Source organism: Entelurus aequoreus, linkage group LG28 (genome assembly GCF_033978785.1).
Source record: "Entelurus aequoreus isolate RoL-2023_Sb linkage group LG28, RoL_Eaeq_v1.1, whole genome shotgun sequence".
Taxonomy (NCBI): domain Eukaryota; kingdom Metazoa; phylum Chordata; class Actinopteri; order Syngnathiformes; family Syngnathidae; genus Entelurus; species Entelurus aequoreus.
In genome coordinates, this window is record NC_084758.1 from 29187153 (window position 1) to 29204289 (window position 17137).

At 37.1% G+C, this 17137-nt stretch overlaps 1 protein-coding gene across 1 annotated transcript in view; it reads right to left on the bottom strand.

The window, feature by feature from the left end:
- Window positions 1-13259, bottom strand: part of LOC133645137 (major histocompatibility complex class I-related gene protein-like) — a 200020-nt gene extending 186761 nt beyond the window's left edge. The window contains exons 1-2 of the mRNA XM_062039973.1: window positions 13096-13259; window positions 10869-11016 (exon numbers count right to left, since the gene is read on the bottom strand). The gene's annotated coding sequence lies outside the window, so the exon portion shown is untranslated. The remainder of the gene's footprint in view (window positions 1-10868; window positions 11017-13095) is intronic.
- Window positions 13260-17137: the final 3878 nt, after the last annotated feature.

The window sequence follows — 17137 nt, forward strand, 5'->3', positions numbered from 1 at the left end:
AACGAACATGCAGTAAACAATATCACAGTCAATTATTAGGTAAGACCAAAAACAATAAGAGAGCTACTTGGCGCATCCTAAAGAACATTATTAAAAATGGTGTTAGAAAGGATCAAACAAAAGATTTTGACACCATTAATCATAACTTCATCAATAAATTAGAACAATATGGAATACGAGGGCTGGTTTTAAAGTGGGTCAGAAGCTACTTAACCAACAGGAAGCAATGGGTGAACACACGTCTAAAGAGCTGAATATATCTTGTGGTGTACCCCAGGGATCAATACTGGGACCAAAATTGTTTAATCTTTATATAAAGGATATTTGTAAAGTTACAAAGGACCTACATTTAGTATTACTTGCAGGCGACAACTATGTTTTGTTCAGGAGAGAACACACAGAAGTTAATACAAATAATAACGTAAGAAATTAACAAATTAAAAAGATGGTTCGACAAAAACAGACTATCTTTGAATCTCAGTAAGACTAAAATAAAGTAGAAGAGAAAGTCAAACAAATTGAAACCGATGGAGTAGACATTGAAAGAGTAAAATAAATACAATTTTGGGGTGTAATAATAGATGAGGAAATGAACTGGAAATCCCAGATAAAAATATACAACATAGAGTAGCAATACATATTTCAATATTGAATAAAATAAAATATCTTCCAAAAATCACGTCATACTTTTTACTGCTCGCTAGTGTTACCATATCTGAGTTATTGTGTAGAAATATGGGGAAACAACTACAAAAGTACACTTCATTCAATAACTGTTTTACAAAAAGTGTCAGTTAGAATAATACATAATGTTGGATATAGAGAACATACCAACACTTTATTTATTGAATCAAGAATATTGAAATTCAACAATTTGGTGCATTTGCAAACAGCTAAAGTCATGCACAAAGAAAACTATAACCTACGGAGCCCCTAAAGGGACATGGATGTTTTGCGAGATCTCGCAAAAGTTTTTTTTCCTATGTCAGTGAACCGGAAGTAAAACAGACACAGCGATGGAGGAGCGGGAGCATGCGGAAGCCTACCCATCATCTGTGCTCTGTTGTGGTACCATAATACGATTTGATGTCTTTATATGTTAGGCCAATACTAAAATAGAAATCAATGAACTTCTCCCACGGATGATGAGTAGGCTCCTCCATCGCTTTGTCTGTTTCACTTCCGGTTCACAATCTCTGTGTCTGTTTTACTTTCGGTTCACTGACATTGGAAAAAAACCTTTCGCAAAACATTTTTTTCCCCTCCATGTCCCTTTAGGGGCTCCGTAATAACCTGCTACCCACAAATGTACAACAATTATTCTCAACAAGAAGAGAAATGTAACCTTAGAGAAAAATCTATCTTAAAACACTTGTATGCACGTACAACACTTCAAACCTTTTGTATGTGGAATTAAATTATGAAATGGATTAAGATTGATTCACTTTAAGAAACGGTTGAAACTACACATTTTATATATATATATATATATATATATATATATATATATATATATATATATATATATATATATATATATATATATAGATGTCTTAATTAGATTATCCAAAAAAAAAAATAGTGCTCGATACCGTGGTAGAGCGTAATATGTATGTGTGGGAAAAAATCACAAGACTATTTAATCTCTACAGGCCTGTTTCATGAGGGTATCCTCAATCATCAGGAGATTTTAATGGAAGCATTCACATACCATGGTTTATATAGGGCACAGAGCGGGTGGGTACAGGCAGGTGTGGGGGCGTGGTGATTGACTCATGTGTTACCTAGGAGGTGTTTCCTTCTGTGACGGCATGCTGATACAATTTCGCTGCGCTTGTTGAGGGATCACAAGTCTGGAGTGTATATAATAAACAGTTTCTCTTTTAAGCATAGGTTGCATCTTTTATTACCACTGTTGTAAGGTGTGCTGGATGCAATAATTTGCCATGTTATAGAGTATTCAACATTATTGTCTTTGAGATTCCAAATGTGTTTACTGAGTTCTGTAGTGTTCCGCAAACTTTTGCTTCTGAAAGAGGCTTTGTGATTGTTCCATCTGGTTTTGAATGCTCCCTCAGTTAATCCTACATATGTGTCGGATGTGTTAATGTCCTTGCGTGTTACCTTTGCTTGGTAAACGACTGATGGTTGTAAGCACCCACCGTTGAGAGGGCAATCAGGTTTCTTGCGGCACTTACAGCCTTTGTCGGTTTTGGAGTCGTTCTGCCTGGTGGTGGACGGCTCCTTTTCAATTGCTTTATTGTGGTTTGAAATGATTTGTCGTATGTTGTTCATGCAGCTGTAGCTCAATTTAATGTTGTTCTTGTTGAATACTTTTCTTAGGGTGTTGCCTTTGGGGAAGTGTTGTCGATCAGGGTGAGGAATTTGTGGCCAATATTAGTTGAGATGTTTTTGCTTTATGGGGGGTTGTACCAGATAATGTTGTTTCGTTTTCTGATCCTTTTTGGTTGGTTTCCTGGCGTGGGTTCGTAGGTGAGGGTGAAGTTGTATCCGCTTTCATCAAGTGCTTTTTGGTACGGGGGGGTTGCTTTGTCGAATTCAGCTTTGCTAGATGACAGCATCGATAGTCTTTTATTAATACCGGTAGGTATTCTTTTCGTGGTGGTGGGTGGGTGGTTGAATACTCAATAACATGGCAAATTCTTGCATCCAGCACACCTTACAACAGTGGTAATAGGGGAGGCGTGCTTTCTGTGGGTGGGGGAAAGCACGCCTCTTCTTTTCCACCGGAGCGCTCCAATAAAACACAGTCAGATCTTCAGCTTCTAGCCGATACTACATAAAAATAACGTAAAATAACGCAGTAACGCATCATGCAGTAACGGTAACTGGTTACTGTATATAAAAAAATAACGGTGATAAACAACATGCAGTCAAAACAGTCTTACATCCCCTTGGGAGTACATCTAACTTTATACTGTCTTTCCTTTGACGACATGTAAGGAAATGTTGTTATTTATTCATATTTTACAGCGCATCTCACGCTCCTCTGATTTGATTCGGCGTGACTCAGAAGAGAGTCAAGTGTCTCATCCCGCTTCACGAGTGACAAATAGGGAAGTGCATTGTCTCACTCTACCAGGGCTCCCTGGGGAGAACGTGCTCGGGCCGCCACAGGACACAGGACGTGAGGCCCGAGCCAAGACAGAACAAAGCTAGACTTTGGGAAAGTGTGATGAGGAATGCAAGGCACTGCAGCCCAAGGAATGAACAAAGCCGCTACTTTTTTCCCTACCCTATGAATCTTGCGGCTTATAAAACGCAGCGGCTCATTGTTTTTTTCTTCGCAAATGCACATAGTTTTAAAAAATTAAAAAAAAGCTAAGGCATTAAAAACATGTGTTTTTGTGTGTGCTATGTTGCCATTGTTCATCTTAACATTTAGTATTATGGAGTAGCCGCACCCACTACATTTTAGAAGAACACATATTTTTCCATATATTAGTGGCACTATAAGCTGTGGGTATATGTATCATGAAATGAGTTATTTGCACAGAAATATTTTGTAAATGTTTATTTATATACCTTAATTGTTTCCAAATGGTGCCTGTAACATGGCAGTAAAATGGCTCATCAAACAAAACAGAAGTCATCGTCATGGACCCACTAGCTGCGGAAGCTAGCTGTCCAAACAGTTAAACAGTCTCAATAAAGTTAAAGTACCACTGATAGTCACACACCACACCTGAAATTACCTTCTGCATTCGACCCATCCCCTTGTTCCACCCCATGGGAGGTGAGGGGAGCAGTGAGCAGCAGCGTTGGCCGCGCTCGGGAATCATTTTGGTGATTTAACCCCCAATTCCAACCCTTGATGCAGAATGCCAATCAGGGAGGTAATGGGTCCCATTTTTATAGTCTTTTTTATGACTCGGCCGGTGTTTGAACTCACGACCTACCGATCTCAGGGCGGACACTCTAACCACAAGGCCACTGAGCAGGCCAATAACTTCACAGTGACGTTTTGGCAAATTTTCAAAACTGAAAAAATACAAACAGAATGCCATCATAAGTTAGTAACACTAACAATGGTAGCTTCATTACATTATGATTGCAAATATATGTATGAAAACACTCCGACAGACACCACACACAGGACAGTTTTGTAAGTAAGAATTGTTTTAGTTGTATTGTAAAACTTACAAACGTTGCGTAGAGTGATGAATGAAGAAACCTTTCCAGTAGCAACGCGATGGGCGAATAGTAGACGGAATGGAAATTGTACGTTCTGGTTGAGAGTTCAGTCCAAACAGAAGGGCACTGCAGCGCCTGCAGTGAGCCAACTTGTCCAAACGATGGCGCCATAGCACAAACAAAAACACACCTTTTCAATGTCCTTTTTAAAACTATTTGCATTTGCGAAGAAAATAACAATGAACCGCACCGTTTTATAAGCCGCAGGGTTCAAAGGGTAGGAAAAAAGTAGCGGCTTAAAGTACGGAATTTACAATACCAGATGGTGTGCAGGTGTGGGGTGTCTCTTCACACATTGACACCTACACGGTTTTCTCTTTTTTTTGCAGGTGCTGTGGGTGGTTTTAACGACATTTATGTGCCCTACTTTTCAATTCTGCTGTCAGTTGTAAAAACAACATTGAAGCATGATGAGGAAGTGGAACCCTCTCAATAGTACCGAGTTCAACAACACAATATGAAAACAGCAGGACAAGAGGAAATACTTAACTAAACACAAAGTAAGTGAAAGTGAAGATAAGCTCGGGCTTTCTGAGTTTTTCCTTGCCCGGTTTTTCAGATCAGGGGATGTTGTTGTTGTGGCACTTGTGATGAAGTACTATATAATTAAAATTGTGAACGATACTGCACCATTTCGTAGACAAATTGATGGACTGAAAGTAGTGTTGTCCCGATACCAATATTTTGGTACAGGTACCAACATTATTTCGATACTTTTCTGTACTTTTCTAAATAAAGGGCACCACAAAAAATTGCATTATTCGCTTTATTTTAACAACAAATCTTAGGGTACATTAAATATATGTTTATTATTGCAAGTTTGTTCTTAAATAAAATAGTGAACATACGAGACAACTTGTCTTTTAGTAGTAAGTAAACAAACAAAGGCTCCTAAATTAGCTGCTGACATATGCAGTAACATATTGCGTCATTTATCATTCTATTATTTTGTCAAAAAATTAAGGACAAGTGGTAGAAAATTAATTATTAATCTACTTGTTCATTTACTGTTAATATAAGCTTACTTTCTCTTTTAATGTTCAAATGTAATAATCACCTATTCTTCTGTTGTTTGATACTTTACATTAGTTTTGGATGATATCGCAAATTTTGGTATCAATCCGATACCAAGTAGTTACAGGATCATACATTTGTCATATTCAAAGTCCTCATGTGTCCAGGGACATATTTCCTGACTTTATAAACATAATATAGTTGTTTTTTTAAACGAAATAAGATGTTGTGATGCCAAAAAATATCGACGTAATCATAGTAGTATTGACGAGATACGCTATTGTACTTGGTATCATTACCGTGGATGTCAGGTGTAGATCCACCTATGGTGTTTGTTTACATTTTGACGCCGGTGAGCTACGGTGTGTAGTGAAGCATACAGGTATTTTTTAGAGGCGGTAGAGTACCGAATATGATTCATTAGTATCGCGGTACTATACTAATAATGGTATACCGGTATTAGTACAGTATATAGCTCAGTTACAGCTCATGTTATTATATTCTGTGTTATATGTGTTTTATGTTGCACCAAGTAAAATTCCTAGTTTGTGAACCCGTCCCCTACCAGACCTGGGATTAAAGACCTCACCTTTTCTCCTCAAACATATTGCTGGGTATTGTGGCCAAACAGCTCAATTTTCGTTTCATCTGACCACAGAACTTTCCTCCAGAAGGTCTTATATTTGTCCATGTGACAAAAATGTAGCTGTTTGGCCACACGGAAATTGCGGAAGATATTCATCTTGTGATGTTTGGACGGTATTTTCACATACTTTGTAGATTGTAAACCATTGGATATGGTTTAATTGATACAATGAAACACAATTAAGCTTATAAAGTCAACTTGTTTTTCCGTTAGCAATCTGGGAACGCCTCCACAAACTCTTTTCCAGACATGTAGGTTATAAATGTGACTGTGCTAAATTTCTCCAATACACATTATCTCTCGATCTCAAGAAAGTGTTTTGAATGGAGATTAAAATCCTCATTGGTCCCCTTTAACTTTGACAACTCTAAAAATATGCAATTTAGGCTCATTTACAGGTTGCCACTTACTTTTAGCATGTATCAGCGGTCTTTTATGAATTTATTGTATGTTTTATTCTTACAAATCTACAGTATTAAATTGTGTTCACCCATGAAACACCTCCGGAAGTTTCCGACCTGAGAAGGATGAAGCAAATATATGCGAAAAAGTAAAAATCTGAACAGTTCCTCGTGTCGTCAGCATTTTGCCATATTAACGTTCATGCTTAATATCCTGCTGGATTTGAATTTAACTCTTCCTTTGTGGACGGCACACGCGCACATGGACCACCGTGGCGACATGTGACGGACAATATTTCAGCGGGGGTCTATTAAAGACGTTCCATTTCACAGTTATTCCAATGACCTTGACGGAGTGAGCCGAAAATCAATGGAGGCTCCGGTTTTTATTTTCTTTCCAATCAACACAGGTCACAGCCTCTCCTAAGGCTCCAATTCTTTCTTTGACAAAGGATTACTGAAAGATTGCCTATAAAAGTTGAAGTACGGATGTAGTTCTTCTCCACAACTTGATCTGGAGTTTGGACAATTATGACACTCATCACTGCCCAAGCATTCACACATATAAGATCTATATCATCTATTTGTTATTATTTTTCCGCCGCAAAAGTTTGGCACGCTCCACAGCCCACAATTTATCCGATCGGAATTGTTCAAGTATCAAAACGAAATCGTGAGCTCCACTAAAAATCTAAAAATTTGAACCATTTCACCATCCACACACTCCACTAACCTTGGACAATCAAATTACCATTTTTAGATTAAAAACTAAATTCCAAGAATCCCCTGTTTTCACCGTCCACATTTGTCAACCATTTTTGACTATTCAACCTGCAAAACATTCCCCTTAATTGGGACAACAAATGCACCTATTTTTTTCCTGTACAAATTTCAGTTTTTCACGTAATTCCAGGAATTCCGAAACATCCGTTCTCAATTCAAACTCTTACTTTGTCATCATTTTTTAACCGATTCCAAAAATTCCAACACCGACCCATTCATATCATCTGGGACAATTGTGCTAGTATCAACATTTTAAATGATTCACGGTTTTCCCAAAATACCCGCATTTCAAGGAAATTCTCGCATTTCCAGGAAATTCCCATTAAAATGAATGGACATATTCATAATTCTACAATGCCATAAATTCTCCAAATTTTGCGCCATTTTTAAACCCATTTCCGACCTTTCAACCATCCACCCACAGTACTCTTCCGATGTATCAAATGCAAAACATGTTTTCCCTTTCCCAAAATTCCCATTCATCCCGGAATTTTCTCCCCATTGACAATGAATCGTTCAAGTATCTGAACGGAATCGTGAGCTCCACTAAAAAGCTACAAAATTGAACTGTTTCACCATCCACACACTCCACTCACCTTGGACAATCAAGCTACCATTTTCCAAGTTTCAAAACAATTCCAAGAATCCCTGTTTTTTAACTCTTCCTGGAAAGTTTTCACAGTCCACATTTGTCAACCATTTTTTTTGACCATTTCAACTTCAAAACATTCCCTTTAGTTGGGACAACAAATGCTCCTATTTTTTCCCCTGTACAAATTCCCCGTTTTCCCCCAAATTTCAAGAATTCCCTGTTCTCAATTCAAACTGTTACTTCGTCAACATTTTTCAACCAATTCCAAAAATTCCAACACCGACCCATTCATATCATCTAGGACAATTGTGCTAGTATCAATATTTCCAAAGATTAATTATTTCCGAAATTCCAACATTTTCAGGAAATTCCCATTAAAGTTAATGGACATATTCATAATTCTACAATGCCATAAATTCACAAAATTTTGCACATTTTTTAAACCCGTTTCCGACCTTTCAACCATCCACTCACAGTAGTCTTTCGATGTATCAAACGCAAAACATGTTTTCCTTTTCCCAAAATTTCCATTCATACCGGAATTTTCTCCCCATTGATAATTAATCGTTCAAGTATCTGAATCGTGAGCTCCACTAAAAAGCTAAAAATTTGAATCGTTTCACCATCCACACACTCCACTCACCTTGGACAATCAAACTACCATTTTCAAAGTTAAAAAAATTCCAAGTATCCCCTGTTTTCACCGTCCACATTTGTCAACCGTTTTTGACCATTCCAACTCTCAAAACATTCTCCTTAGTTGGGACAACAATCGCTCCTATTTTTTTCCCTGTACAACTTCCTGTTTTTCCCGAAATTCCAGGAATTCCGAAACACTCGTTCTCAATTCAAACTCTTTGTCGACATTTTTCAACCGATTCCAAAAATTCCAACACCGACCAATTCATATTGTGCTAGTTCTACATGTAAAAGCGACTTTGGGTACTTAGAAAAGCGCTATATATATCCCAGGTATTAGTATCAATATTTTCAAAGATACACAGTTTTCCCGAAATTCCCACATTTCCAGGAAATTCCCATTCAAATGAATGGACATATTCCTAATTCTACAATGCCCTAAATTCTCCAATTTTTTAAACACGATTCCGACCTTTCAACCATCCACCCACACTACTCCTCCGATATATCAAACGCAAAACATGTTTTCCCTTTCCCAAAATTCCCGTTTATCCAGGAATTTTCTCCCCTATTGACAATGAATGGGCATTATACAATCTACAATCATTTATCATCTGATTTGAACAGTTCCACCATCCACACACTTCGCTTACCCAACACTCGTTTTCAATTCAAACTTTTACTTCATTAACATTTTTCAACCGATTCCAAAAATTCCAACACCAACCCATTCATATCATCTAGGACAGTGGTCCCCAACCTTTTTGTAACTGCGGACCAGTCCAACGCTTGAAAATTGGGCAATATCAAATGGGGGGGGGGGAGTGGATTTATTTATTTATTTATTTATTTATTTATTTTTTTTGCATAAAAAAATACAATCACGTGTGCTTACGGACTGTATCCCTGCAGACTGCATTGATATATATTGATATATAATGTAGGAACCAGAATATTAATAACAGAAAGAAACAACCCTTTTGTGTGAATGAGTGTAAATGGGGGAGGGAGGTTTTTTGGGTTGGTGCACTAATTGTAAGTGTATCTTAAGTTTTTTATGTTGATTTAATAAAAAATAAAAAATAAAATAATAATTTATTATTATATATATATATTTTTAATTTGTTGTGCGGCCCAGTACCAATCGATCCACGGACCGGTACCGGGCCGTGGCCTGGTTTTTGGGGACCACTGATCTAGGACACTTGTGCTAGTATCGATATTTTCAAAGATTCACGGTTTTCCCGAAATTCCCACATTTCCAGGAAATTCCCATTCAAATGAATGGACATATTCATAATTCTACAATGCCCTAAATTCTCCAAATTTTTAAACCCGATTCCGACCTTCCAACTTTCCACCCACACTACTCTTCCGATATATCAAACGCAAAACATGTTTTCCTTTTCCCATAATTCCCGGTTATCCCGGCATTTTCTCCCCATTGACAATGAATGGGCATTATACAATCTACAATCATTTATCATCCGATTTGAACCGTTCCACCATCCACACACTTTGCTTACCCTGGACATTCAAGCCAGCATTTTTCCCGATTCTGAAAATTCCCTAATTACTCGGAATTACCAGGAATTTCTCCTATTGAAAATGAATGGGCAATATACAAAACTCTCCAAATCCCACGTTTCTCCACCTATTCGAACCGTTCCAACATCCACACACTCCACTCACTCTGGACATTCAAGCATTTCAGTTCCACTCACGCATATCCTACCGGAATTGCAAACTCTAATTAGAATTACAGTTTGTTCTAATAACAACGCACGCTGACTTTAACTCCAACTAACATAATCAGCAAAAAGAGTAACCACTTTGTTAAAACAAGCAGAAAGTTGATAAGGAAACAATCCCAGGAAGCATCCGACTGTTTAATCGACAAATGTCAAAGATCATTTGAGCTATTCTCAGCGCAAATAAAGCCAGTAATGGAGCATCGTTGGAGCTTTGGGCTTGCAGCTGAGCCCTCGAGTGCGGCTGTCACTCAGCATGTGTCAAACTGCTTCATTCAGCCGTACTCAAAATAGACGACAGGAAAAGACGAATGTTGACGGAAGCTGTTGGAACGATTGATGAGTGCGAGGAGAGGTTAAATTGGAGGTTCAGTCGTGTATTAGGACTGTATTCTTGCTCGGGAAGCACACAACGATACGGATACATACCTAGAACGGATAACTTTTTTATATCTGTTATTTCTTTAAATTTGAGTTTACTCTATTGTTGTTGTTGTGTTTGCTGTTGTTGTTTTTGTCTCTCTGTCTAATCCCCCTCTTGTCCCCACAATTTTCCCTCTGTCTTCCTTTTTTTTCTCTTTCTCTCCCCTCTGCTCCGGCCCGGCTGCACCAAATGATAATATAAATACATTTAATAAAGTCAAATACAAATAAGGCAACAAGAGAAGTATCCTACACTTCTCTTTTGTACAGTAAATATGAACAGCCGATATGGGCATCTACATCTGCTATATGATTTGCCTGAGAAGCTGGACAGGACAATAAAAAAATAAAAAAATAAATTTAAAACAAATAATAATAATAACAATAAATACAATTGGGTTTACTTGAATTTGTGAACACCTCGGAAGCAGGCGTCTTTGCAGGCTGATAGCGATGCTGGCCTGTATCGTGGCGGATAAGGTTTGATGTGTTGAAGCTCAATGTTTTGTTTCGCTTCCTCGTTAGCAGAAAAAGCATCCGTAATGTCTCCATCTGAAACAGTGAAAACATCGCACAAATGTATGTTATTTACACTGAGCTGAGGCCACGTTTACAACAGGGAGTTTAAAAAAGGTGCGCTTGATATGCTCACCCGAACACACCTACATAACATTAAGGGTGGTATTGCCACATCGGAGTATTTTTTTTTTTTTATGTTACATGATTTATTAGTATGACGTAAGAATAATTTGTCCAATATTTTATATATTCTTGCCTAGTTTTTTCAAATTTGCATTTACTATGAAACATTTATTTACAAATAACATAGGTTAAATCCTGTGAATGCATTTATGAATGTTTAAATGGATAACTGTACGCCGGCAGCTTACCTTTATAGTTACGAAAGCAGCAACCTAAAATTACAGTATCGCAAATAGTCACAAATGGCCAATCATCCTCCATTATATATATATATATATATATATATATATATATATATATATATATATATATATATAAATCATTGACATTAACAATAAAAAAAAAAAAAACTGTCAACTCCAGTGTTTCCCATGTATTCAATTATTAATGGAGGCCCGCCAATATTACATTAAGTGTTCATCCTCACTCATAAAAACATTATAATGATGATTGACTGCAGCTTCCCCAGAGAATAAGAAGACATAGAAAGGAGAGATCAGGGTTACCAACATAGCACGTTTAATTTAGAGAGTAGTCACACCCCTCTAGATTCTGTTTTTAAAAAAGTAACTGGCAACACATTCAGTTCATTCCTTATGCAAACATTTACTTTTCTGTATTTTGTTCACTTTTTGTCTTCCATGGCATACAAAAAAAGTGCACGTGTAACCCGCTCAATTCAGTCCTTGTTCTTTCTGTTTCGCACGGGACTCGAACCTGGCATGAGAGACGAGCGTTCTAGCTACAGAGCTAAAAGCACGGGCTGCCTATGCACATGCGTCATGGTCAATTATGCAAACACTGTAAGATGTTGACATGTTATACACTCTCCGCTGGAACCCGTTGCCACAAATAGATTGCAGTCCCGGGGGAAATGCTCAACTCAGAATGTTTAATTATCCAATTAGGCTCAAAAAACTATCACGTTAGAGCAGGGGTGTCAAACTCATTTTAGATCGGGGGCCACTTGGAGAAAAATCTACACCCAAGTGGGCCGGACTGGTAAAATCACGACACGATAACTTCAAAATAAAGACAACTTTAGATTGTTTCCTTTGTTTAAAAATAGAACAAGCACATTCTGAAAATGTACAAATTCTATTGTTGTTGGGTTTCTTTTACAATTACCTGTTGCGGTTAATAGTAGATATACTGTATTTGTCGTTATTTATGTTTGCTGAATAAATGTTCATTAGTCAAATCATTGGTGTTACTTTTCAATCTATCAAGATAAAAAAATTATATCAAAATCAAATTACAGGATGTTATTTATGTAGTTCCATCATTTTCCTCGACTGATGTACTAACATCATGTGGTTTATTTTGTACATATGTATCTACAAAGACACAAAGAATTGCTGTTGCGACATCCAGTGGACACATTTAGAACAGCGGTTTATTTCATTCAAAAATTTCAGCTACATTTTTATACTTTGCCAACTCATTCCGCGGGCCGGGTAAAACCGGTCCGCGGGCCTGATCCGGCCCTCGGGTCGTATGTTTGACACCCCTGCGTAAGGGCAATATCAACTTGATGATTATTAATAAAATGTCACTTTTTGTACACAAACCTTTTTCTTTTTATGTCTACAAATATAAATTAAAATTAACTAATGAGAAAAAATGTCATTTAATATAGAAACAGCAGTGCACATTTTTTTTAAATTGATATGTTTTTTATTAAAATAACTTAAATAGAATTCTGGCATGAATATATATTGTATTTTCAAAATTACTCAAAAGACGATATGTCCATTTAATATTTACAAATTACAATTCAATTATAATAATAATTGCATAAAATGTTTTACATACAAATATTTAAATTTGGAAAAATATTACTAATGAGTTTCATTTTATTTTTACATATTTTGGCGCAACAGGGCTGACCTAGAGGTCAAATTTAATGGGAAAAGGCTTATCACCTACCTTTTATGTTGAAGGACTTCCAGGTGTGCAGGTAATCATTTCCAAGGAGCTCCAGGGAAAAAAAGCCAGACATTGTTCCACACATGCTCCAAAAAGTCCAATAATCGGGACCGCTATAATCTATTTCCAACACTTTTTGTTACATTTAACACCATGTCTTTAATCCCAACTCTGCACCATGCTGCCTCGTGTCACTTTTAATTCCTTCCCAACTTCCTGTTGCTTGCTTTTCACTTCCTGGGTCACACATCTGATTTTTGATTTTTTTTGGGTATTATTCTAAACAACATTCTCAGCATTGATTTTTTTTATTCATAATTTCTAATTAAAGGTCATGAAATTCAAATATAATTTTAAAAATACAATGAAACTCATATTGTAATATTCTTCCAAATTTAAATGTTGGAATGTAAAACATTTTATGCAATCATTATTACAATTGAAATGTAATTTGTAAATATGAAATGGACTTTTCATCTTTTGAATAATATTTAAATACAATACATATTTATGCCAGAATTATATTTTAATACATTTAATTAAAATATATTCATCTCAAAGCAGTTTTCACTGTTCTTTCTATATTAAATGACATTTATTCCCATTAGTTAATTAAAATTTATATTTGTAGACTTAAAAAGAAAAACATTTGCGTACAAAAAAAATCTGTCATTTTATTAATTATCATCAAGTTGATATTGCTCTAACGTGACTGGTTGAATGATTAAACATTCTGAGTTGAGCATGTCCCACAGGACTGCAATCTATTTGTGGCAGTGGGTTCAATGGGAAAAAGTATAAAATGTCAACATTCACGCATATAAAATTATACACCAAAAAAAATCATATATTTATTATTATTCAGCCGCAAAAGTTTGATGCGCTCCACAGCCAACAGTTTTCATCAGATCAAAACGTTTGGCTTGAATTAAATTAAAATGAGAAAATATCCCGGATGGCCTAGCATTCCAGGTTTTTAGGGACTTTTTTGCCCATTGAAAATGAATGGGACAATTTTTAAACATGCACAACTCCCACATTTATCACCCAATTTTAACTGTTCTACCATCCACACACTCAACTTGTTCCATCAAACTACCACTTTCCAAGTCCAAGAAAATTCAAAGAATTCCCAGTTTTCCAAAGCCTTATTTTCACCTCTTCCTCAAACGTTTACACAGTCCATGTTTTTGACCATTCCACCTTCAAAACATTCCTGTTAGTTGCAACAACAAACGCTTTTACTTTTCATTTTCGTACAAATTCCCGGTTTTCCCGAAAATCCTGAAATACCCATTCTCAATTCAAACTGTTACTACGTCAACATTTTTCAACCGATTCCAAAAATTCCAACATCAACTCATTCACACAATTATGCGAGTATCAATATATTTTTTTTAAAATCCCGGTTTTCCTGAAATTCCCAAATATCTAAGAAATTCCCATTCAAATGAATGGACATATCCATAGTTCTACAATGCCCTATATCAGGCCTGGGCAAACATTTTGACCCTGGGGGCCAAATTTAGAGAAACAAATGTGTCTGGGGGCCGGTATATCTATTTCCAGGAACACTGATACAAAACCTCACAATAATGTCAGATTGAAAGCTAAAAACGTTTTGAAAGACCGCCTTAAAAAAACGGAATTAAATTGTATGTTTTTTTTACTGAATGAGACTCAAGACTGTGGGATTTACAATATTAACTATGAAGGATAAAACACTGAATATTGACAACATATGAACGTCACAACCTCTCTCCTTCACAATCATGCGAAATGCAACACAAATGCAAAAAAAACAGCGAAATATGAACGCAAAGGGTAGAAAAACACAAAAACACCTACAATCCGATATATCTGATAGAACTTTGCTGTAAAAATGTCCTTCCGCGTATGTCCCTGACACCCGCTCGGGAAACACTCTGTGGAAACGCTCCCCACCCACACTGCTTGGTGACTCGTCTGAGCTGTTGTGGCTTAGATTACCATAGTAACTAATTCATCATCTCCCTTCAAAACATTCCTTTTTGATGGAATAACAAACGCTTTTATTTTTCGTACAAATTCCCGGTTTTCCCGAAACTCCAGGAATCCTGAAAGACCCGTTCTCAATTCAAACTATTACCACGTCAACATTTTTCAACCGATTCCAAAAAGTCCAACACCAACTCATTCACACATTTATGCGAGTATCAATATTTTCCAAAAAATCCCGGTTTTCCCGAAATTCCCAAATCTCTAAGAAATTCCCATTCAGTTTGACATCTGTGGTTTATACTAATACCCAAATTCAGAGCTCAAATAGCTCGAATGCATGTTTTGTTCACTGTTCTGTTACGGTATGGTATACAATGTAAAGTTGTCGATTGACATACAGTACGTAGTAATTAGTCACGTCAGTATTTGCTATAAAAAACATCAATTTGCAAGATATGACGGGAACATGGACGGTGAGTCTTGCAGTTCAGACGGATTGTGCAAAGGTGATAATGACTGTGGGAGGTTTGCTTGCCTTGTTAAAAAGAATGTTTCTCTATTTGTACATCATTACAGAGGCGCACTCACACACGGGAGTGCCACCTAATTTAGAACGTATCTTTGTGCTGCTCCTTTCATTCCAACACTGGATGCCAAACGCGGTTCCGTTGTTCATAAATAAGTCATGTCGACCCAGGGGCGTACGTCTAATCTTAGACATTTAAGAGGAACACAGAGCTACAAATGCGATGTGAGGATTTACTTTAATCCACATGTGCAACCTTATTACTCGTCTGGCGTGAACGGTTACCAAGCTCATTGTTAGCCACCGCTGACTTTCCTACACAACCAAAACAACAGGGAAGGGAATAAAATGTAAAAAGTAAGAACAGTGAAAGGATGAACCCAGAGGTTATCAATCACTGCACAGAGATGAATTATACAGGAACGATACAGTGTGTGCACGATATTACACAAGCCAGTACTCCAGGGATGTCCAAAGTGTGGCCTGCAGCTAGTTTTTATTAGCATATTTTAAATATCAAATTAATTCACCAGTAGTCATTACTAGCTATCGCAGTCATTTAGAAGAAAAAGCTAAGATATGGCTTTATTTTCCAGACAGCTTTGCATATATTGACCTACATTGGCTTGAGCATATTTAACTAATAAACCAGGCTAATCTTACATAAACTAGGCTAGGCTAATTGTTAGGCTCAACTAAGATTAACTAGGCTAGGTTAACTGTTAGGCTACAGTAAAATAAACTAGGCTACTTTTTGTAGGCTAAACTAAGATAAACTAGGCCAGGTTGATTGTTAGGCTCAACTAAAATAAACTGGGCTATGCTAATTTGTATGTTAATCTACAAACCCCGTTTCCATATGAGTTGGGGAATTGTGTTAGATGTAAATATAAACGGAATACAATGATTTGCAAATCCTTTTCAACCCATATTCAATTGAATGCACTACAAAGACAAGGTATGTTCAAACTCAAACTTTATTTTTTTTTTGCAAATAATAATTCACTTAGAATTTCATGGCTGCAACACGTGCCAAAGTAGTTGGGAAAGCGCATGTTCACCACTGTGCTACATGGCCTTTCCTTTTAACAACACTCAGTAAACGTTTGGGAACTGAGGAGACACATTTTTGAAGCTTCTCAGGTGGAAGTCTTTCCCATTCTTGCTTGATGTACAGCTTAAGTTGTTCAACAGTCCGGGGGTCTCCGTTGTGGTATTTTAGGCTTCATAATGCGCCACACATTTTCAATGGGAGACAGGTCTGGACTACAGGCAGGCCAGTCTAGTACCCGCACTCTTTTCATATGAAGCCACGTTGATGTAACACGTGGCTTGGCATTGTCTTGCTGAAATAAGCTGGGGCGTCCATGGTAACGTTGCTTAGATGGCAACATATGTTGCTCCAAAACTTGTATGTACCTTTCAGCCTTAATGGCGCCTTCACAGATGTGTAAGTTACCCATGTCTTGGGCACTAATACACCCCCATACCATCACAGATGCTGGCTTTTCAACTTTGCGCCTAGAACAATCCGGA